The sequence below is a fragment of the Eptesicus fuscus genome, chromosome 14, assembly GCF_027574615.1.
Source record: "Eptesicus fuscus isolate TK198812 chromosome 14, DD_ASM_mEF_20220401, whole genome shotgun sequence".
NCBI lineage: Eukaryota > Metazoa > Chordata > Mammalia > Chiroptera > Vespertilionidae > Eptesicus > Eptesicus fuscus.
The window spans coordinates 77,115,916-77,130,292 of record NC_072486.1 but is presented as its reverse complement, the minus strand read 5'-3'; the positions used below and the strand labels follow the sequence as shown (position 1 = coordinate 77,130,292).

The following is a 14,377-nucleotide window of genomic DNA, read 5'->3' as shown; positions in this document are numbered from 1 at the left end:
CTCTCCTGGAGTTGCAGACTGACAACTTCCATTTATGTCCTGCATTCCATTTTCTGGCTTGCAGTATGGCTCTTACCAAAACAAAACAAAACAAAACAAAACAAAACAAAACAAAACAAAACGCTCCTGTTTTCTCTTGGAGAAGCCAGGGAGTAGCTAGTCCTTTGGCAGAAGCTGCAGACCACGGAGGTGAGAATGGTGGCTGTACCATCGGGTTTGACAGGGGATGGCCAGCTCATGAAAGTTCTTCAAGGCCATACCATTGGAAAACCAGATGACATCCTCAGGTTGTGTAAGAACCAACCAACCAAACAAACAAACAAACAAACAAGTGAATAAATAACGATTTCCTTATTTCTATTCTGAATGTGAGAGAAGAGTTTAAAGAAAGGCATTTCCTTAGCTTAGCCATGCATAGGACCCACCTTTACACTGCACTTTGATGCCACAAGCGGTTAAGGGCCCAGGAAGGCCCAAGGTGGGCTACCCGGTTGGGTGGGCTGCAAAGGGTGGGGAACCTGAGGGGCATGCTGGCTGCAGCAGTGAGGGGCAATGTGAAGCATGGCTGCAAAAAACTCCACTGTTAATTCCTGCTTTCTGCATCCTCAGCAGCTAGGCTGGGTCCACTCAGGAGCTTCAAGCCTGGGAGGGATTCCATTGATGACCTGAGGGGCACAGGGAGGGGCTGACATTGGGGGAATAGATGGTTCTCAATATTTTATGATGAAAATAACCTCATGAACTATGAGGGATAATTATCATTAACTTCCTTTGATTTAAAGAGGAAAATAATCTACTGAGAGTTAAGAAATTTCCTAAGGACAAACCATGACAAAAATCAGAATTGGAACTTATTTTCCTTACTGGCCCTTCTGGGCATTTTTACCAGCCAAACAGGTGTTTACATAAAGTGCTTCTTTACTCACCTGTTTATCCATTTTTTTCAAATTTATTTTATTGATTAATGTGTTACATATGTGTCCATATCTCCCCATTGTCCCCCACCCCACTCCCAAACATGCCCTCACCCCCCAGTGTCTTGCGTCCATTGGTTATGCTTATATGCATGCATACAAGTTCTTCGGTTAATCTCTTAACTCCCCCGCCCCTCCCCAGCCTTCCTGGTGTAATTTGACAGTCTGTTTGATACTTCTCTGCCTCTGTATCTATATTTTTGTTTATCATGTTATAATGTTCTTTATTATCCATAAATGAGTGAGATCATGTGGTATTGTTTTTTTCACTGACTGGCTTATTTCACTTAGCATAATGCTCTCCAGTTCCATTCATGCTGCTGCAAATGGTAAGAATCCCTTCTTTTTTAAACCAGCGTAGTATTCCATTGTGTAGATGTACCATAGTTTTACTACATATATGTCCTCGAATATCATAACTTAATTATTTGTGACTACATCATCTGTTAAGACAAAATAAACTACTTTGATCAGTTCCAAAAGGAAATGGCATAGTTTAAAATATTTTATATATTTTTTAATTAAGACACTTCCTGATGGAGCTAATGAGAGTATAGTGCTGTGAACATGGTCGTATTGAATTAACTGTTAATCCTCACCTGAGGATATTTTTTCCATTGATTTATTTAGAAAAAGTGGAAGGGAGGGAAGGAGGTGAGAGAGAAGAGAAAGATATCGATATGAGAGAGACACTTTGATTGGTTGCCTCCCAACAGGAGCCCTGGCATTGGCAAGTGATCAAACCTGCAACCCAGGTACGTACCCCTGACCTGGAATCAATCCTGAGACCCTTCAGTGCATGGGCCTTCAGAACACTGGCCAGGGCCCAAGACAATTTTGAACTGAATCTTCCTCAATGGCCCTTCTCAGGTCTCACTTTGACTAAGATTCTGTGTTAGTTCTAAAAAATGTCTGGGTCTCAGAGACCACATTCTATTGTGAATAAACTCCTTTGAAAAATAAGATTCTAAAAATCTCCAACTAATAAAAAAAATATCCAAATAATAAGGACTAAGTTTATTAGAACTTTAGCTCTGGAGAGCTCATGTCTTTTTAGTACACTTGATAATGGAAAGATGACCACAGTACCTGTCTGTTTAAATTGTTGAGTTTTTCAATATTTTGGCATTTGCCATAACCTATGACCACAGACAATAAGGTAGTGAAGGCCTTGGGCCAAGGGCAAGGGCAGGTTGGAGGGGATCAATGAGGGAAAAAGGGGGACATATGTAATACTTTCAACAATAAAGATTTAAAAATAAAAAAAATATTTTGGCATTTGCTTACTTCATAATGGGATGGCAATTGCACAAAGAGTGGCATGAAATTCCCAGTTGTTTGTCAGTTGTCTTGGGAAGAAGACTCAAGTTTGGTGCTCGATGATTATTACTGTGAAAATGTTACAATGATGATGGCAGGTGTTAATATAAACTGCAAAGAGAGGGGCTAAATGTCACATGGCATCTCCAATCTGATTCTCAAATTGTGCTCTCAATAATTTGAAGCATATATTCTTAGAGAATGTTTAACAGTTTTTCCTCATGATCAATAGCATTTCTTCAGTGATTTTCATTTTCAGAAACTTTGATTCTGACCTTTTTCATCTTTGTCCCCATTAGATAATACAGTGCCTGGAATGTAAAATAGGATCAGCAAGTGTGTGGAAAATGAAAGATGATGTTGACTTCCCCATACCCCTCTATGTGAGGTTCCTAGTTACGGACTTCTGACCACTGACCATTGTCTGAACTTTCTAGCACTGGCATCTTCTTATTATAAAACAGCTGCAATCCACCATTCATCTAGTAAAGTGTTCTTTCAGGCTGTGCCTTAAACAACTTTCCCCCTGAGTTCAAGGTTAAGCCCTCTGACTTCACCTGGGTGATGTGATACTATAAATCAATTTCTTGTTTAGTAACCAGTATAAAACAGCAACTATAAGAAGAGTTTCCTTTATTGCAAATATACCAAATAAAACTATTAGAATTGACCAACAGGATATGGGAACCTAAGCCCATATTGTGTTCTCCATCTCACTTTGCAAGGTAATTATTCTATGTTCACTGCTCCAGCCTTAAATGTGCGGTCAGCTGACGAATAGAGGAACGACAGCCCTGCTCCCAGTTGCCACCAGAATAAACCCATACATAATGCTCCAATCCTTATAAGTCCCAAGGGGCTGCTCTGTCCGATGGCAGAGAGGGGACAGCGAGCACCTGGGGTTGGGACGCCCATCATTGTCAAGTTCTTAGAGTTGGTCTTCCAGGCCCTCTGTGGATCAGTAGTACCTGTCTGTCTCAAGTAGGAACATTCTAGAAGCAGAGCCTTGAGAAGGGCCTTGGGGAGTAAGGCTGGGAAGGTGCTCTTGTGATGGCTGCTGGGGTGGGGTGGGGGGTAGGGTTCGGGAGGCTAGTGTCCCATAGAAACTTTTCTGTGTCACTGGGGCTGTTTCTGAATCTGGTGTGGTTAGGGGTCCATCACTGCCTGCATAGCCTCTTCTTCTACAAATTGCTTATTTTAATAAGTCATAAAAAGGAAATGGGAGGTGGCCTGGCAGCTGGCAGGCTCTGACAGGAAGCACACAGGGGAAACAGCACACAGCCCCAGCCCTCTGGTCTCTAGATGCTGTTTGGCTCCCACTCCAAGGACCTGTCCCTGTTGTGGGGGCTTGGGGGCGGTATTCAGCAATCCCCTTTCTTCTTCCTTCCCAGCAGTCTCGCCCTGGAACATTCAGCCTCCAGGGAGCTCCTGTGTAACTGTAAAGGTCTGGCTTCCTATGCGTCTGCCCCATGCACATTCCTGAGAACTGGGAGCACATTAGCGAGGCCATAGAACACAGCTCCCACAGGTCCAAGCCAGATAAGGGGGTACTGGGGAGGATCCCAGCGCCTTGGAAGTGTGAGAGCCCATGGCCTAGAGACAGCCACTCATTGCTGGTGTGATTTCAACTTCTAGTTACTGAACTTCTGGGCTTACCCAGTAGTGAAAAGCGATGGTGATGGTGTTGCTAGGAGCAACAGTGGTTGACAGTGGGGGAACAGATGTGGGAAACATTGACCCTGTGCCCACACCCCAGTACATTCCAAAGTGTTCCTGGCTTTTTAGCTAACTGACGATTGCTTAGCCCATTGGATCTTCATGGGGATTCACAGGGTTTCGTGAAGCTGAATGAATATTCTCATCCCATTACACAGATGGGAAAATTGAACCTACTCAGGTTCCCCATTAAACAGGGACAATCTTCTCAATTTACCATCTTAACTTCTTAAGTGACACCTCCACTGAGCCATGTGTTCCCCAAGTCCTAGACCCCTAAGTACACATTATTTTAGGACTTTGTCCTTCTGCAAACCACCCAATTTCCCCCCAAATAGCCCATACCTTTCCTCTGACAAGAGGTAGGACTCAGCTGTATGACAAACAGAGTCATCTTCAGGGCACCTGAACAATCCTTTTGTCTGCTGAACTTTCTGTAAGAGATGTATCCAGAAGTTCCAAGAACTAAACTATAAAACAAGGGATTCTTAAAACAAGAAATATGAGGACTGTGGCAGATGAGTGAAGGAGACACTTATGAACAATGCCAACAAGAAATAGTTTGATTTTCCTAAAACAGCAGGAGGGAGCCTGCTTTCTCATGGTTCAGTACCTTCATGATAAAATCAGGCTCATGTAAATTTAAAATCAAAAGTTACATTATGTTTATTTCCTTCAATCCCTGCCTATTGTCCTGCCAATGCTGTTATAACCTCTGCTTGCACATTGCCTACTGCCCTCTCATTTTGCAGAAGATGAGTAGAATTTTCCTTTCAGACGAGGAATATGCCTCCATTCTCTGTCCTCCCACTTTGGTCTGATCCAAGATTGACACACACCACATTCCTACAGATCTGCCATGCTTCCCCCAGTCTTTTCTTAAGCTTTACAGTCCTGTTGTGTTTTGTTGTTGTTGTTGTTTTGGTTGGTTTTTGTTAATCCCCACCCCAGGTATTTTTCCATTGATTTATAGAGCAAGTGGAAGGGAGGGGGAGAGGCAAAGAGAGAGAAACATTGGTGGGAGAGAGACATATTGATTGGGTTGCTTCCTGTACATGCCCCTCCTGGTACAGGGGATTGAGCCTGCAATTGAGGTAGGTGCCCTTGATCTGAACTGAATCCAGGACCCTTCAGTCCTGGGACAATGCTCTAACCACTGAGACAAACTGATTAGCGCTACAGTCATGTTAATACTTTGTGACTTATTTTAGCATCTTCATTAATATCCTTTGTCACTCTCTCAGAACAGGATACTTTGTTATTTGATAATTTCTGTCTAAAAGTCCATTCTGCTGTGGGTACATGTCTTCCTTGCTGCCTGACACATTCAGAAGACGGTCCAAGAGAACTACTGCCCTGCATCTTGGCTAATGTAACCTGAGTTTGATTGACTTTCTGTGTCAGGCACCCTGGTCCATTTGGGTCACACAGATAAACACCAGATGGTGTTAACCTGAAATGCTTCAATTTAGAGCAACTCCTGCCCTGCAGTTTTCTCTTTGAATAACATATTTTGGAAAAGCATACACCCAATATTTTGCAGTACAATTGTCTGTGTTGGTTTCAGAGCAGGCTTCCAGCTTGTCAGCCTCAGTTTTTGTCCTGACCATGGGACAACCACATTGTATGTGTGGGGTCCAAGAGGCTGTGGATTTATTTAGATTAATTTTTCCTCCCGTGGAACCAAGGAGAATTCACTGGCAATAGGAATTACTTTTCAGTCTTAGGTCCAGGGCAATTGTGTGACCTTGGGCAGGTCATTTGTTGCTCAGTTTCCTCACAAAAGGTCATCTAGAGTAGAAAAATATCATAGAATTTGAGCAGGGTTAGCAAGAGCCAGAGTATAATTCTCAGGGTCAAGGATAGCCTATGGAAGAGGGTATGAGGAAATGCTTTCCTCTGGGCTTAAGCAAAGGAAGTGAGAAAGGGTCAGAAGAGGAAGAAAGGAAAAAAGAAAAATATGAAAATAGATGGTTTACCTAAGGAAGGCCAAAACAGTCCCACTAAATTAATAGAAAAGTGTGCAAATATTTCTATGTAACAGAAGCAAACTGAATAGCAAACAAACTATGAAAATCATTTTTAAATTCAATGGTAATCAGTAAAATGGACATGTAAATGGACGAAGACATCACTATGTATGTCCTTAAGGTGATAAAAAAAATTAATAGTGGAATATCACCAAGTGCAAGTGCAGATTTGGGGACTTCTCACACCTGGCTTGTGTCAGTGAGAATTAGCTTAGTGGTTTTGAGTCATATTGACAGTATCTAGTTGGATGAAAGCCATCCATCAATCTTGCATAGAGATATGCAGTATATGGGGATTATTTTGCAGGAAGCATATATATTGGAATGGATTAAAAGTTTGTTAATAAATAATTGGATAAAATTTTACACGAATAATGTCATTTATGTAAAAGTTTAAAATGCAAAAACATTAGACATTACCTATAGATGCATGTATATGTAGAAGTGTAAATACACATGAGATGATACATAAAATCCTCAGAATATTGGTTGCCTCTGAATGACAATGGGAGGGAAAAGAAGCCTGGGGAGTCAAAAAACATAAATGAAATTTATGTGTAATGTGTTAACTTTTAAATCAAACAGAATAGCTGCAGTAAAAACCAAAATACTTACATTTGTTCATTGCAAATTGTGGATTTTTGTTTCATAAGTTCACTTAAAAACTTGTTTCAAAACTGCATAATATTTAAGACTTAATAAGTAAATATAACCTCATCTTAGGTATGTAACATCGTGTCTTTTCTAACAACAAAATGAGTGACACAATATTATGCCTCATTTGAATGAGACATTTATGCTAATTGATACCAGTGGTTGTGCCAGTTTCTGTTTAAATCTACTGGAATACAGAATGGTGATCACTGGGAGACAAGGACCTCAGAGTCAGTCAGGCAAAACATTTGATTAAACACTGAGCAGGAAGTGAGTTTTTCTTGAATTTGTCCTCAGTGTTGATTCCTTCTCTTTGCCCATGGAACCCCCTTCTCTCCACCAACTGCTCAGGGGGCTAATCACAAACTTGCTAGAACAGAGAAAAAAATTACATTGCTGTAAATGGCATTGGCTTGTTTGAAATAATGAGAATTTCCAGTGCCCAACACTCTTTGTGTCACATGGGTATCCAGTGACCAAGAAGAAACTTATAGGGAAGGTTGGATATGGGACATGATTTTTTCAAGGACTGACATGAGGGGTAGTACTTTTCCCAGAAAGTTGGCCTACTTTGATTCCAAAACATAAAATAAAATAATGTTTCCCTCCTTATTCCATAAAGAATGCTTTTTTCACTTCATGCCTTTTATAGTTGGATGGACATAAGCAATGGATTTGTTTTAAAACACTTCCTGCTTTCCTGTAAGTTGAGACAGAAGGAAAGGGACCAAGCATAGTGTTCACAGTGCATTGGGTTAGCTTCACCAGGTTCGCTTAAAGTTATGCATAGACTTTTGAGAGGGCATAATATGAGTTAGGAAATTAGCAATGGAAAGTTATATATTTTCTTGATGGAAAGTTATTCTTAGGAGTCTGAACTGGAGGTGACCTCAGGCCTTACCATCTTCATGTGGGCACTTACTTTTTATCACTTTCCTATTTTTATTCCAGAAGATGATGGAAGGACTTCCAAAGAGCAAATATGGAGCTAAGGCCAAAGGAAAGAAAGCCTCCAAGTCCTCAAGAGGCATCGTTTCCTCACCTCAAACACAGTGACAGAAACCAGTGACTTTAAACTGAATAATAAAAAGTCAGTGCTCATTTTTTCTTTAACTTCCCCACCATCTTCATCCCGACCTCCACCTGACTCCTTCAGTATGATGCTCTTCGTGCACAAGATGTGTGGGAAATGTGGAAATGAAACTTCAAGTCAGAAGTTGCAGGGTTTTGAACTGAATTGTGAATAAATTTTATCTTTCCTTGTTCACTTTGAGCAGAAAATGGAAATATCTCCCAGAAAGATTTACTAATCATGTATGCTACAAAAAACAAACAAACAAACAAAACCAGAACACTGCAGAAAAGGAAGAACCAACACAGAATAGAAAAAAATAAAATAATAGATTTTAGGACACTGCAATGAACTTGGAATCCATTTGGGCTCATAAGAACTCTAGGACACCCCGGGTTCTCACCCTTCTTGGTCCCATGAAAGTTTTAGCTCTTGGCTCAGTGTTGCCCTCTCCAAGACTACTTTTGTTAACTTGCTGTAATTCAACCAGCCAAGTAGGAGATCTTTCCATCATATGTACTATTAATGGTCTTAAATTCCATACTCTTCAGCCACTGATCCTGAGTCATCTCTCAGATTTTGCCTTTGACATGAACTATGACCTTGTCTCAATTTCAAGCAGAGAACTCCCCACCCAAAGAACAGAGACCCAGGGACCCTCAGCTGGTCCTTGGTGGAAGGTCATAGCTGACACTTCCTTTTCTCCCAAGGTTTAGGTGAATATGTTGAGCACTTCTATACAAGTGTTCCTGGGAATTTGTGGGTGAAAAAGAGGTGGTAATATTTTCCCATGTGTGACTTCTTATCCTCTGCCTCCTTCTAACTTCACATTTAACATGAAACTGGGCTAGGCACCATCCTTGGAGAAATGCAGGGACCACTTTACTTTACTATCTTCCCTGGTCTAGATGAAGGACTTGGAGGAACCTCTTCAGTGTAGCAGTTCTTACTGTTGGCTATGGCTACATATGCATTTCCTATGTAGACTTCCTATGACCCGAGAACCTCCTAAAGTTGTTGGAAACTTTTGTGTGTATTTAGATATGACAGTTTCTTGGGAGGAAGGTCCACAGCTTTAATGAGATACAATGAGGGTCCATGACTGAAAAATTGGAAGCAGCACTAGCTTAATGAAATACACAATTTTTCTCTTTCAGGCAGTGTAGAAGATAACCAGCTTGCATCATCTTCCTCACTGAGGTTCATTCTGGTGGGCAAATCCGGCTGCGGAAAAAGTGCCACTGGGAACAGCATCCTCTGCCAGCCTTTGTTTGTGTCCAGGCTGGGAGCCCAGGCTGTGACCAGGACATGCCAGGTGGAATGGCAGAAATGTCCTGGTGGATGACACGCCCTCCATTTTTGAGGCAAAGTCCCAGGACCAAGAGATGTACAAGGACATCGGGGACTGCTACCTGCTCTCAGCTCCAGGGCCCCATGTGCTGCTGCTGGTGACACAGATGGGGCGCTTCACTGCCCAGGACACGATGGCAGTGAGGAGGGTGAAGGAGGTCTTTGGGGCAGGTGCCATGAGACATGTGGTGGTCCTCTTCACCTACAAGGAGGACTTAGGGAGTGGGTCCTTGGATGAGTTCGTAATCAATACGGACAACCACAGCCTGAGGAGCCTGATCCAGGAGTGTGGGAGGAGGTACTGTGGCTTCAACAACTGGGCCACCAGGGAAGAACAGAGGGAGCAGCTGGAGGAGCTGATGGCTTATAGAGAACTTGGAGAGGCATAACCGGGGTAACTTCTACACAAACGACCTCTTCTGCAATGCACAGATGTCCCAAGGAGGCAGAGACAGCACCCCAGAGGAGCACAGGAGCTACCTGTTCAAAGTTCAAGCATACATTGAAGAGCAAAAGCGAGACATGAAAGATACTGGGAGTCACTGGGCATCCAAGGTGGTCCACAGAGTCAAAAATTGTATGTTGTCCGATATAAGTATGCTACTTCAGCTTCTGTTTTAATTTTCATGAAATATATTTTTCATCTCTTTACTTTCAGTCTTTGTGTGTCCTTCATTCTGTGGGGAGTGTCTTGTATACTGCATATATATCAGTCTTGTTTTCTCATCTATTCAGCTATCCTATGCCCTTTGATTGGAGCATTTAATCCACTTACATTTAAATTGATTATTGATAAGTATGTATTGACATTTAAAAATGTTATACCTATGTTGTTGTTGTTTTTTAAATTGTTACTTCTTTTTAGAGAAGATCCTTAAAAATTTATTGTAATGGTTTGGTGGTAATGAACTCCTTAAGCTTTTTCTTGCCTGGGAAGCCTTTTATCTCTCCTTCAATTTTAAATGATAACCTTCCTAGGTGGAGTAATCTTGCTTTTAAGTCTTTACTTTTCATGACTTTGCATATTTCATGCCAATCTCTTCAGGCCTTGAAAGTTTCTATTGAGAAATTAACTGGCAGTGTTATGGGAGCTTCCTTATAAGCAACTGTCTTTCTGTTGCTATTTTTAAGATTCACTCTTCATTTCTAGGCTTTGTCACTTAAATGATAATGCTCCTTGGTGTGGGCTTTTTTAGGTTCATCTTGTTAAGGACTCTGCATTTCCTGGACTTGTGTGTCTTTTTTCTTCATCAGATTAGGAAAGTTTTCAGTCATTATTTTTAAAAATAGGTTATCAATCGCTTGCTCTCTCTTTTCTCCTTCTGGTATCCTTATGATGGGAATGTTTTTATGCTTTATACTGTTACAAAAGTACCTCAAGTTATTCTCACTTTTAAAAATTATTTTTTCTTTTTGCTGCTTTGATTGGATGTTTTCTGCTACCTTGCCTTCTAAATCACTGATTTTATTTGCTTCATAAAATCTCCTGTTGATTTTTCTAGTGTATTCTTCATTATAGATTTTGTATTCTTAATTTCTGACTGGTTCTTCTTTATGGTTTCGATATCTTTTTTATGCTTGCTATCTCTCCATTGAAGTTCTCACTAAGTTCTGTGATCATTCTTATAACCATTGTTTTGAACTTCATATCAGGTAGATGGCTTGCCTCCATTTCATTTACTTCTTTTTCCAATTATTTCTCCTGTTATTTTGTTTGGAGCTTGTTTCTTTGTTTCCCAGTTTGGCTGCCTCTCTATATTTGTGTCTGTATATTAGGTAGTTCTGCTATGTCTCCCAGTCTTGGTATGCTGACCTTACATAGTAGGTGTCCTGTGTGGTTCAGTGGCAAAGTCTCTCTGATCACTTGAGCTATGTGTCCCAGGAATGTTCCTTTTGTGGAATATATGAGTCCTCCTATTGTAGTTGAGTCTTGATTGCTGTTGGCCCATCCATGGGTAGAATTGACCCTCATGCTGATTGACTATGAGGATAAACATCAACCACAGTATACAATCTGCTATGAAGAATCTGACCCAATAAAGCAGAATTCCCCCATCTGGTGTCTACCAAGATCGATCTCCCTCTGGGTGTATTGCTTGTGGGCTCATTGGGTCATGCTCTGATATGCTCTAAAACTCACAACCAGGTATGTTAGCTTTGGGGCCTACTGGGAGACACTCTGGTATAGGCCAATGTCAGGAACTGACTGTGACCCATCCTGGGCTACCTGTTTGAAACTACAAAACAATCCAGTTTTGTTTGTTTGTTTGTTGGTTGGTTAGATTGTTTGTTTGTTTGTTTGTTTGTTTTTTACTGGCTCTACTTGGCCTGAGTATGTTTAGAAGGGCCCAAGATGTGCACCAGTAATGGAATCCACCAGCATCAAGTCTGGAGGAAGGTCAACAAAAGGGAGAAAGTTGTTTTAGATAGTAAGGTGGGCCTCTCTCTTACATGAGCAAGTTTGTGCAGCTTCTCCCCTAACTTCCTCTTTCCTCCTCTTCCTCAATATTTTCAGCTTAGCATTGACTTCACATTTAGTGAAAGGATCAGGACCCAGATTTTCCAAGTAAAGGAAGATAGGTGTTTGTGTGTATGTTGTGGGGAGAGGCAGGGAAATGTGGGGTTTGGTGTTGAGGGATCCTTTCCCCTGAATCTATATCTTAAACCTCCTGAAAAACTTGCTCTCAGCATAGACTTTAAAATATATATATATTTATATATATATATTATCAGAGTGGTATGGAGAGGGAAAGATAGAAACATCAATGATGAGAGAGAATCATTGATTGGCTGCCTCCAGCAGGCCCCTACTGGGGATCCAGCCAACAACCCAGGCATGTGCTTTGATCAGAAATCAAACCTTGACCTTCTGATTCATATGTTGACACTGAGCCATATCGATCTGGATCAGTGCAGATTTATCATTCTTTCTGTTTCATGTTTCTGCTGATTTTAAGCTGCAATCCATTTTAAAGACTGAGGCCTACAAAATAGTAATTCTTTCAGGGATTGCTGCTCAGAGGATATTTATATAAATAAATGACTCCTTTAACAATTTATAGAATTTACAAATAAACTAGAAGCTTTCAGGGATAGAGTTGGGTGAGCAGACAGAACTAGTGGGAAGCTGGTGGAGGAAGAGTACTGGGAAGTGTAAGAAGCACAGCTCAACATGTTATCCCTCTGAACACCCATCAACTTTGTGGCCAAAGCTGAATTGTAAACATATCTCCTCTTAGTTTACAAGTAGCTGTTTTCTACTTCCTATCCTTAAGGTATAAAGACATAACTATTCTTTCAAAAGGAGTGTCTATCTGTTTAATAGTGATTCATGTTTGTATTTGATGGTTCCTATCAGATGAGCCAGTTTTTAACAACTAGCAAGTTCATCCTGTCCCAGTCAAAGTCTGCTCCAATATGAGTTATTCAAATGGCTTTCTCCATTGCCAACATTTCTAGATAGCAAGGAGAAAAATATATTTAAAATGTAATAGTTTGGCTTTGACCCATGTGGCTCCCAATAGGTCCCAGAGCTAACACACCTGGTTGTGAGCTTTAGAGCATACTAGCTCAGGCACCAAATGGTTGTGGGTTTGATTCTCAGTCAAGGGCACATGCCTGGGTTGCAGATTAGATCCCCCACTTCAGTTAAGGCTCATGCAGGAGGCAACCAATGAATGTGTCTCTCTCACATCTCTCTCTCTCTCTCTCTCTCTGTCTCTGTCTCTCTCTCTCTCTCTCTCTCTCTCTCTCTCTTTCCCTGCCTTCTCTCGTCCCTCTATCCATCCCTTCCACTCTCTCTCAAAAAATAAATAAAAAAAATATCCTCAGGTGAAGATTAACAGCAACAAAAATGTAACGGTTTGTTTCTGTGACACTAAACATTGATGAATAAGGAAAGGATAACCTTTTCCAAAGATGTAGTCTGGACATAAAGATCAAAGAGAAAGCAAGAATCAGAGAGATTTTGATCAATTTCTTAATTTAACAACTATTAATTGAGAACCACTCTTTGTCCAGTATTGTGCTTGTTCCCAGGTAATAGTGGAAATATAAGATGCAGATGGTCCTACCATCATCACAGATTAAATTTATTGGGTGACATTGGTTAATAATATTATATGAGTTTCAGATGTGCAAATGTAAAATACATCCATCTGTGTATTGCATTGTATGCTCACCACCCAAAGCCTTGTCTCATTCCATCACCAGACATTTGACCTTTTACTCTGTTCAACCTTTCCCCATGCCCCCTGGTAACCACCATACTGTGTCTGTGTCTGTTTTCTAGTTAGATAGTTAGTTAGTTTTTGGTTAATTCTCACCCATGGATTTTTATAATTGATTTTTTAGAAAGAATAGAAGAGAGAAAAGGAGGGGAAAAGAGGGGGAGAGAGAGGGAGAGAGAGAAAGAGAAACATTAATATGAGATTCATTGATTGATTGCCTCTCTCAGGGGCTCTGACTAAGGCAGGGGATTGAACCTCCCATTCAGGTATGTGCCCTTGACATGGCATTGAACCCGTGACCCTTTGGTGTTTTGGCTGATGCTCTAATCATTCAGCAATGCTGTACAAGGCTATGAGTTTATTTGTTTTGTTTGATGGCTGACTGATTTCTATTTTATATCCCAAGTATGAGTGCAATCATATAGTTCTTGTGCTTTTTCATCAGACATTTGTGCTGAGTATGATACTCTCAAAATCCAGCAACTGTGTAATTTTGAGTTGGATAGCCCATGGACATGTCTGGTTGTTAGCAGGCTCTTGGGCAGGCTAGGGTGCCAGGGATAACTGGGCCTTGTGTCCCTCACCATCAATCAGGCTAGTCCTGGCTTCTTTATGAAGCTGTTGCAGGGTTCTGAAGACCAGAAAAAAGAGACAGCAAGCCACAGGGCATCAGCACTTTTGGAGTCTACTTGCACCATGCTTCTACTGCCCTATTGTCTAGAGCAGTGATGGGCAACCTTTTGAGCTTGGTGTGTCAAACTTCGCCAAAAAACTGAGCATAACTCGGGTAGTGTGTCACTTCGAGGAAAAAACATTATTTCGCAAATGTTTCATCCTCAGGAGCAGCAAATGTTTCATCCTCGGCATGCGGCCGCCTCAGCAGCCGTGTGTCATCAGAAATGGCTACGCGTGTCAGTGCTGACACGCGTGTCATAGGTTCGCCATCACTGGTCTAGAGCAAGTCACAGGGCCCACCCAGATGAAAGGGCTGGAGAAATAGACTCAGCACCTTGTGGGAGGAGTTGCAAATCC

General features: G+C 41.3%; 1 pseudogene; it reads left to right on the top strand.

The window, feature by feature from the left end:
• Positions 1 to 9,737, top strand: part of LOC129151402 (GTPase IMAP family member 5-like) — a 41,590-nt pseudogene extending 31,853 nt beyond the window's left edge.
• Positions 9,738 to 14,377: the final 4,640 nt, after the last annotated feature.